Raw genomic sequence first — 9,419 nt, forward strand, 5'->3', positions numbered from 1 at the left:
TAACCAGAACCTGGAGTCTCAGCAGGAGCTGGAGCCCTGAAGCCTTCCCTCAAGCAGTTCTCTCTAGGAGTGTCTCGAAGTGGAGTGATGAACAGCCAAACCTATCTGAAGTCTCCAAAGGCCCCGCCTCCAGTTCTGGGCTCATTTATATATCTCCTCCCAAAGTGTGTTCACGGGATCTTTTCAGCTGGCAACAATCAAGCTCCCGCCTGAGGTGGTTGCTCTTCTAGTGGATTAACCTCACCTGTTCTCTCACGAGACTGTTCCGATCCCACCCTTGGGATCCTAAAAAACAGGTTTATCTCTCCTTCAATATTTAATTTTAACCTTTATTGGTATGAATTGCATTCTGATGTGAGAACAGAGAGTCAGTGGAACATAACTTGTTGGTGGTGAATATGAGAGATACATGTGCAGAAAACAAAACCAGTGTGTTTGTCAGATCACTAGGCTCTAAGGAGACATGGGAGGGTTATGAAGTGGGTATTTACAGAGATATCAACTGAGTTAAAGGAGCCAGTCAGGCATGGTGAAACACCGGGGCCGGAAGTTGTAGGCCTTTACTGTATCTAGGCCTGGTGAAGTCAGGAGAGACAGTGTTACCAGATTCCGGGGAGATCCCTAGACACAGGAGAAGTACCACACTGCCACAGCAGAGGCTCGGGAGAGGTCCACTGCCACTGTCAAACAATGCCACTGTCAAAGCATGATCAGAATGGAGAAGGAGGAAGTGGGTAGGAGTAGAAGGACGGGAAATCAGCAAGGGAGCAGACATATGGGGAGAGCCCGCAGTGTGGCAGCAGATGGAAGTAACATTTACAGAGGTCAGTCATGTCCTCTGCCACCAAAAGGAGGACAGAAGGGAGGCTGAGGACGGAGCCCTGGATTAGGCAAGATGAAGGGTCCCAGTGACTTCAGAAGAGCTGTCTGTGAGGGGGTGTCGAAATGAAAGTTTGATTGGAGTGATCAACAAGAGAAAAAGACCCATTTCTCTTCTGAGGGCCATTGAGGGAGGGACGAGAAAGGAACAGTGGAGAGTGGTTCCAGAGGGCCAAATGAAGATATCTCGAGGACATGTGATCTGGGGGAGGCAAGTGTGGAGCCCCGCGGGTAAGGTTGAAGTCTGAGTAGGCCTCTGAGCTTGGTCGATAGTGGTGGACTCCGTTTCTCAATGGAGTTCTCTCTTGGCTTGCTCTGGGGAAACCCAGATCTTGTAAGGAACCATCACAGAGCGCTCAGGTAAGATTACAGGCCAAACCCTTTTCTGATAAGAAAACGGGTTTAGCAAACCCCACCCTATGCTAAGGAGACCCTAGCCTCCAGCAAATGACCTTTAATCGTACCTAGAAGTTCTTCCCCCATCCACAGGATGATTAAGTACGGTGTCCTCCTTTTTGTGTAGGACCTGGTGCTACTGCATGTAAATGAGGTACTGAACCACTTTATTAGGGTAAATATCCGGGCACCTCTAGCCCCATTGAATCAGACACATTCACCCACACACACCTCCCCATCGCCCAACATTTATAAATGAAGGTTGGAGGGCTTGCTCTCCAGGCCTTGCAGCAATTTTCCACCATGACCATCGCAGACTCCTTTTATTCTGGGGAGGAATTGCCGCTGGATGGCCAGGGCTTGACTGCCAGTCAATACAGTCAAGGTAGCGATGGTGGAGCTGCATTGGCAGCCACTGAAACCCACTCACTCCATCACTGCCAGCTTGGCGCTGACCACCAATGAAGAACCGCAGGGCCTGTGTCTCGTTGGACCTGCCTTCTGGGGATTCCGCCTGCTTCCTCTGCCCTACTTAGCACAGCAGGTTGACAAAGAGCTGTAACACTTTGTGGAGCTCCCAAGTCTCCACTGCTGTCTGACACCAGCAATCTCATTCTAAAAGAGCGAACCTGTAACACCCTGGTGGAAATTCATTTACACCTCCCCTAGTGTGACTGGGATCCTTGCCTAATGCATGGGCCTCACCTCGAAGCTCTCTAGCCATTCCTGAGAGCAAAGGGGACTTTTGGTTTCAAGGTCTGTCCCAAGCAAGCAGCACCTGGACCAGCCTGCCAGCCTGCTGGACACTGAGCAACAGGAAAGGACTAGAGTCTATACAGGATTGAGGGAGCTAGGCTGTTCATATACTGCCACCTGCCAACCATGAGGAAGACAGAATTCACTGGCACAGGGTAGTCTTCCAGCTTTGGAGGCCAGAGATATTCCCCAGGCAAAAGCACATAGCTACTGACTGAGGAGCAAGGGACCTATATGATTGGCTTTCTTGTCACCATAAACTACAAATAGGGATGCAAAAATGAGTTCCAATAAGCCACATGACTATTCCACACTCAGAGTTTTGAGGATAAGGAGATCAGATTAACAGGGGCTTAGTATTCTACGTTCAGCCATTGTGTTAAGGACGAGGAAGCCAAACTATATCACAGGCTAAATAACGGCTCCCTCTTGAAGGAGGTCTGTACCCACAGTCTCCAGACCTCAGGAATATGTTACATTACATGGGCAAAGGGGAATCCAGACATATAAACTAAGGGGATGGGAAGATGAGGTGGCTTTATTCGTGTAGACATGCCTGGCCTAGGTGTCTGTAAGGGAGAGAAGATCTCTTTTGGAAACTCTGAAGGCACAGTGAGTGGCCAGGAGCCAGCGAATGTGGGCATCCTCTAAAATACAGGAAGGGCATAGATTCCCATGGAAGGAACCTACACCTGACATAACCAAGAGCACATCTGTGTCATTTCATGTCACTAAATTTATAGTCATTTGCTAGTGCAGCAATTAGAAAGTGTTAAGGGGAGAGCAGATATTAAGTGGAAGAAATTTGCAATGTGCAGAAATACTGATTTCAACTCTGCACCCTTCCTTCCCGCAGACATGACAGAGGCAGCAGGAACCAGCACCATTCCCTCTACCTGCGTGGCCATATGCCTGGGAGGTGTCTTCTGCCAGATAGGAGGTGATGGCGGCCTTGTGGGTACACACTCACACCCACGCCCTCTGCTTGGCTTTGCACATTAGCATACTTCAGTGTGAAAGAGGAAGAAGAAAGCCCAGATCCGAGTGATGACCCTCCTCCCCTAAGTGCTCTGCTCTGCCCCACCCTCCCGGAAGCCAGTGTCCCACAGCAGCCTGGACTTCTGCTTCCTCGTTGTGTCTCCTTGGTATGTTTGCCGCCATCCTCAGCAGCAGCAGCACCGCAGACCTGCGCCCCCTGCTCAGGCATCTCTAAGGGTTTTTCATTTCATCACAGTGGAACCTAGTGTGCTCATGTGCCTGAAAGGCCTGTACCATCCACCGGTGCCCCTTTCCTCATTATTCCGGACCGCTGGCTCTCTTGCTGTTTCTCACACAGGCCTGGTGGGAGCTGCCACAAGGTCTTTGTGCTTAGTGCTCGCTCTGCCTCCATCCTCCACCCACTTTCTGCTCACATTCATCTCCCCAGAGAAGCCTTTCCCAGCTGTTCTTGCCCAGCCTCCCACCTCACTGTTTATTGGCTTCTTATCTTATTGAACTTGTTACTCAGTACTTCCTGGTACATAAAACTGTATTAACTATCAGTGTTCTTGACCAAAATACAAATTCTTTGAGGACTAAGACAGTTTTATTTCTGCTATATCCCCAGTAACAGAAGACTATCCTGTATATAGTTCAAGAAATACTTGATTAAACACACACACACACACACACACACACACACACACACACACACACACACACAGAGCTGATGTGCCACTACATATATGGTCATTTCTTTTCAAGTGCTATGGATAGTTAAGGACAAACGGTGAATCCTCATGGAGCTGTGGTTTGCTGAGAACTCGCTGGGTAAATTTGTATGTAACCACCCACATCTCCCATCTTTATTCCTGAAAGAAAAATTGGTCTTCAGCCCCCACAAGCCTTGTCAAGCTAGAAAAGAAATTAGAAAAAGAAAGAAAGAAAGAAAATAAGAGCCAACTGATTTAGTTGAAAGTAAACCCTCTAACACAATAATTTTCAGTCACAATTTGGTCTTTCTTGTACCCTCAAATGAGAGTGAACTTTTTCCCACTGGTGTGTGGCTGTGGGAACATGGTTGGTGGACTACAGCATTTCTTTTTTAAGATATATTTTATTAATTTATTCATATTATATCTAAATTGTTATCCCATCCCTTGTATCCTCCCATGCCTCCCTCCCTCCCATTTTCCCCTTACTCCCCTCCCCTATGACTGTGACTGAGGGGGACCTCCTCCCCCTGTATATGCTCATAGAGTATCAGGTCTCTTCTTGGTAGCCTGCTATCTTTCCTCTGAGTGCCGCCAGGCCTCCCCATCCAGAGGACGTGGTCAAATATGGGGCACTAGAGTTCGTGTGAAGGTCAGTCCTCACTCTTCACTCAACTGTGGAGAATGTCCTCCATTGGCTAGATCTGAGTAGGGGTTTGAAGTTTACTGCACATATTGTCCTTGGCTGGTGCCATACTTTGAGCAGGACCCCTGGGCCCAGATCTGCCCATCATAATGTTCTACTTGTAGGTTTCTAGGACCCTCTGGATCCTTCTATTTCCCTATTCTCCCTTGCTCCTCTTTCTTACCTGGTATTTTCCCCTAATCCACTACTTCTACGTCATATCTCAGTCCATTTTTTAACCTGGCCATGCAGCTTTGCCCTTGTTTTTATTAGTTACTTTCCTCATAGCATTGATTAAACACCCCACAAAAGCAACTTCCTGGTTTATTTTGCCTCATAGTTGGGGTGCAGTCTACCACTGGGGGAATGCACGGGGGGGGGGGGCAGGGGCATGAGGCAGCTGGCTCCATCCTGTGCAGTCAGCACAGGCAGGAGAATGGTGGTGGTTAGCCAGTTTGCTTTCTCCTTACCTAGTCAGGGGCCCTGGCTGTGGAGTGGGAGTGTCTGTCCATCCCGGTGAACCTCAGCTTGAAAACCCTTACGGACACTCCCAGACTCATGATTCTTGGCAATTCTGCATCCTGTTGAGTTGAGTTGTTTGGTAAGATTAATATTTTTGAAATTAAAATATAATTATATCATTCCCCCCCCCCCCTTTCCCTTCCCTCCGCATAACTCTTCCCACACACTTGCCCTCATTCCTGTTTTGTGTCAAATCCATGGCCTCTGGTCCCCTTTTCTTTAATTGTCGTTTACAGTTCACATCACCTTAGTTGTATGTATGTGATTTCAGGGCTCACCAGTTAGTATTGGGTAACACACTTCTCTCCCTCGCTCTCAGCATTTCTCAGTTGCCTGTACTTCTTCGTCTAGTGATGGGGCCTCACAAGATTTTCCCCTTCCTCGTTTACCTTGTCCATTGGCTACCTTCTTGTTTAGGCAGCTGTGTTGTTGACACTTCATGGGTCTCGACCCCCTGGCATTTCTAGAGACGCAACCTCAGCAGGCGTCCTGCTCCCCAGGCTCTTACAGTCTTTCTGCCCCCCTCTTCCTTAATGCTCCCTCCACCTTAGGCACAGCAGTTGTAATTTCTAAAACTTAAATAACAAAAGCTGATTGAAGATATACACTTTTACAAATTTCTTCTGCCCATTTGCCCCTCCTATCTCTTGTTATCCAGACTCCCGGCAGGCTAAGAGCCTTTTTAGGGTCTACTTTCTCATCTGCTTGACTCACCCTCCTCCCCAGCTGCCCACCTTCTCTTGCAGAGACTGAACAGTACAGGTTCCTGAGTCCAGCCTCAAGCTCAGGCAGGATGAAGCCCTGCTGAGCATCGGCAGACAGCAGAGAGGCTTGCTGGTGACAGGTGTCCAAGGTGGCGAGCCATGACATCTCATCCCACTCCATATGGTCTACAAAAGCCTAACTGGACATTTCCATCCATCTCTCCAGCTCCATAAGGATTTGCCTTTAGTTCAATGAGTCAGAATTTTCACAAATACACCCACCAACGGAAATGAGTCCTTCCTGTTGTATACTTCATGAAAAATTCAAAGCTTTTTTTTTTCCTGGCTCCTCCTACCAATCTTGCGAGACAATAATGTTAGAAAAATGTTCTGCAGTGTTAGCTACAGAGATACCAGGCCCAGCTAAACAAACACAGAAACAAAACAGAAGCAATAGCAATTTAAAAAACCAAAACCCAAACCAAAACAACAACAAATCACACCAAACTGGGAGGAGCATGGAATGGTCCATACAATATTAGGTTTGCACTCACACTAAAATAAAAATTTATCTGAAATTCAAATTTATTTGATATTGATCTGATTGACAGAAAGAGCTTCTCCAAAGACGGCGAAGTTGGTTTAGAAATGAATCTTGCAATGGAATTACACATCCACAGGAAATCCAGGATGTATTCAGGGAAGTAAGGGAGACACACGGAATGCTGGGACCTACGTAAGCATCATGAGAGACTCATTCGTCGCTGGGAGAGCTGAGAGCAACAGGCTTTCATCCAAGGTCGGAAAGGCCGTGCCTAGGCTGGAGGGTAAGACCCTTTGTGTAAAGCTCTGGTTCTGGTAGATCCTTTTGTGGTAGTTAATTGATTTCAGAAATACACTCATGGGCCCTCCAGCTGTGCACATGTTTTTGTTGTTTTGGCATGTCTCCAATCTGACTTTGACAAAAATGACACCGGATTGACTATGACAACTTTCTCCCTAGACATCTTGCATTTTACTGGGAAACTCAACAGGTGGTCTCTTCTTCCACAGCTCAGGTGAGTGGCACAAGCCCGTCTCTTGCCTCCATAAACTTTCTTTCCTACACACGGGCAATCACTGTCCTTAGAAAGTGACCCCTCCATATATCAAAATCCACCTGTACTCCTTTCTCCTACCCCTTTCCCAAGGTCCTTTCTGTGTGACACACTTCGTAAGGTCTGGCAGAAACACACTTGCTGGTCGCTTTCTGTATTGTATGCACTGTGCTGTGTGCTTTGCCTTGCTTTTTCCTTGGCTAGTTACAAGACCTGTGTAGAGATATGGCACACAGGACGGTTTTTATTCTAAGATGGAAATACAGGTTTGGCATGGTTATGCGTCCTCTGGGCTGTCTCACGTGGGAGCAGTGGCGCTGGGATTTGGAGGTGAGGTCGTCTGACGCCACAGCCTTTCTAACTTGTACACTAGAATAGGGCAGTAGCATGGATGGGGTATGACTTTACTAGCCCCGTTCTGTGCCTTGCTTGTTGGTTTTCTGAAGCTCGCAGGCTCTGGAACACCATTGAGTCAACCTTCTCCACTCCACATGGGTGGTGTGGGAGACTGAGAGTGTTATCAATATAGCAATCCATAAGGTGGACACATATCCCTGGAAACCTTGTTTTTAACCATGAAGGAGGAGGAGGAGGAAGAAGAATAACAAGAAGACAAAGAAGAAGAAGAAGGAGAAGAAGAAGACAAAGAAGAAGAAGGAGGAGAAGAAGAAGAAGAAGAAGAAGAAGAAGAAGAAGAAGAAGAAGAAGAAGAAGAAGAAGAAGTGTGTCACCACGAAGCTTTTGAAGAAAGACATTGATTGCAGTCACCGCCAGCATGCTAAACTCTGAATTAACCCAGGCTCAGCATTCTTTAAACACATTTGCTAAAGCCGAGTGGAAATTAGTTTATAGTTGACTCTGGGTAACAGGCCATTGCTGTGTTCTATCCCACATCTTTCTAGGGATTAGCTGCTCTTTAGGCTTTAGTGGCCTGCAGATATTTGTGCAACTCATGCATGCTCAAAGAGAAAGCTGGCTGCACACATCAAGCAAAATCACAACTGACAACCCCAAAGCAAAAGACTTCATCTTCCATCTCTACTTAAAACTGTTGGTGTTTAGTTAGTGCAGCCAGAGGAGCAGGGTGCTCTGCAGGAGTTGGTTTTCCCAAGTGTCCAAGAACAGGTTCTAAACCCTCAGAAAAAACACCTGAGGATGGTTTGTTCCCTTCTTTACTTAATATTAATCTCCTTAATTATGAAAGCCACCAAAGAAAGAAGAAATTGCTTAAAAAATATCAGTAGTGGGGGCTGAAGGGATGGCTCAGTGGTTAATAGTCCACACTGTTCTTGTACAAGAGCATCTTGCGCCGATGCTTGGTGCCTCCCAACTTTGGGGAACTCCAGCTCCAGGGTTTCAGACACCCTCTTCCGGCCTCCTCAGGACCTACACTCAAGTGCACACATTCCCCTGCCATATACTCATAATTCAAGAAGTTAAATGTCAGTATGCATTGTGGAGATGGAAGGCCCTCTTGTCCAGCAGTAACTGCCGAAGGGATTTATTTGGGAAGAAAGGGAAGTGGTGTATTTGAGCGAATGTGTTGAAGGGAACTGGTTTGTGTCTGTCTTATGCTCCACAGCTTTCCACAATAAGTTGCCTTGAGCTTAAAATTCCTAGGCAGGCTCTCAAAGTCCTGGGCAGGGACACCCAAGCCCTGAGTGTGCTGATCCCTTGAATCCTTTGCCAGCCCTTCCGGGGAGAGGATACTGTGCTTGTTACTTTTCGTATCGCTGTAGCAGCATGCCCGGGAGCAACTGAAGGAAGGAGAAGGCTGTTTGGCTCAGTCTCACTACCTTCATCCACATGGCAGAAGAGGCAGAGTGGCGCTCACAGTAGCGGGAACACGCGGCAGGTCCTGCCATCCTGGCTGCTCAGAAAGCACGCAGCTTGAGCCGGCATCTTACCTAAAGGTCACCTCCCAATGTGCCCTGCTGCTACCTAGACTTCACGGCCCAAAGGTTCCTTAACCTTCAGAAACTGTAGCACTAGCTGGAGACCAGGTGTTCAAATGTGAGAGTCTGTGGGGGCATTTCACACCCAAACTACAACCCAACAGACAGATAGCCAGGTCTGCAAACAGCAACACACCATTAGCACTTTCTACATGCTTGGCTAAGGCCTTGTTGAGACCAGCGCAGCTATCCAAGGGAGCCTTTTAGTGTCTGTAGGACATCTGCTGTCCTCGGAGTGCGGCGGCACCAGAAACTCCAGTGGTACTCGTTAACGTAGACTCCTGGTTTTCCTGCCAGCCCTTCTGAACTGTCACGGGAGCGGGGCAGACTAGAAACAGCTGCCTAAGCCAGTCCTCCATGGATGTTCAGACACCCCAGAGCTCGGCAATCACTGAAGGAGCCATCTTCTGCCACCCACACCTTCTCCCCCCATCGCATTCCCTCCGTTTTGCTGGAGGTTAGAATGGGACGTGTTTCTCCTGCCACCGTGTCTCTGAGTTTGCAGGCAGAGGGGCAGCCTCTGTTTCAGATACACACAACTCTAACAGCTCGTCTACTGGGATGATTGGCTCATCTGTTCTGGGGTGAGCATCATCTTAGTCACTTTCGAAAAGTGCCCAACCTAACACGGCATTTGGCAATGAGTTGGGTTCATTAACTGTTCACTCCTTCAGTCAGTCCCTGCACTTCTGGAAGACTTCACTTTGACAGCATAGATTAGAAGACATCATCAA

The sequence above is a fragment of the Acomys minous genome, assembly GCF_964271855.1.
Source record: "Acomys minous genome assembly, chromosome: 2".
NCBI lineage: Eukaryota > Metazoa > Chordata > Mammalia > Rodentia > Muridae > Acomys > Acomys minous.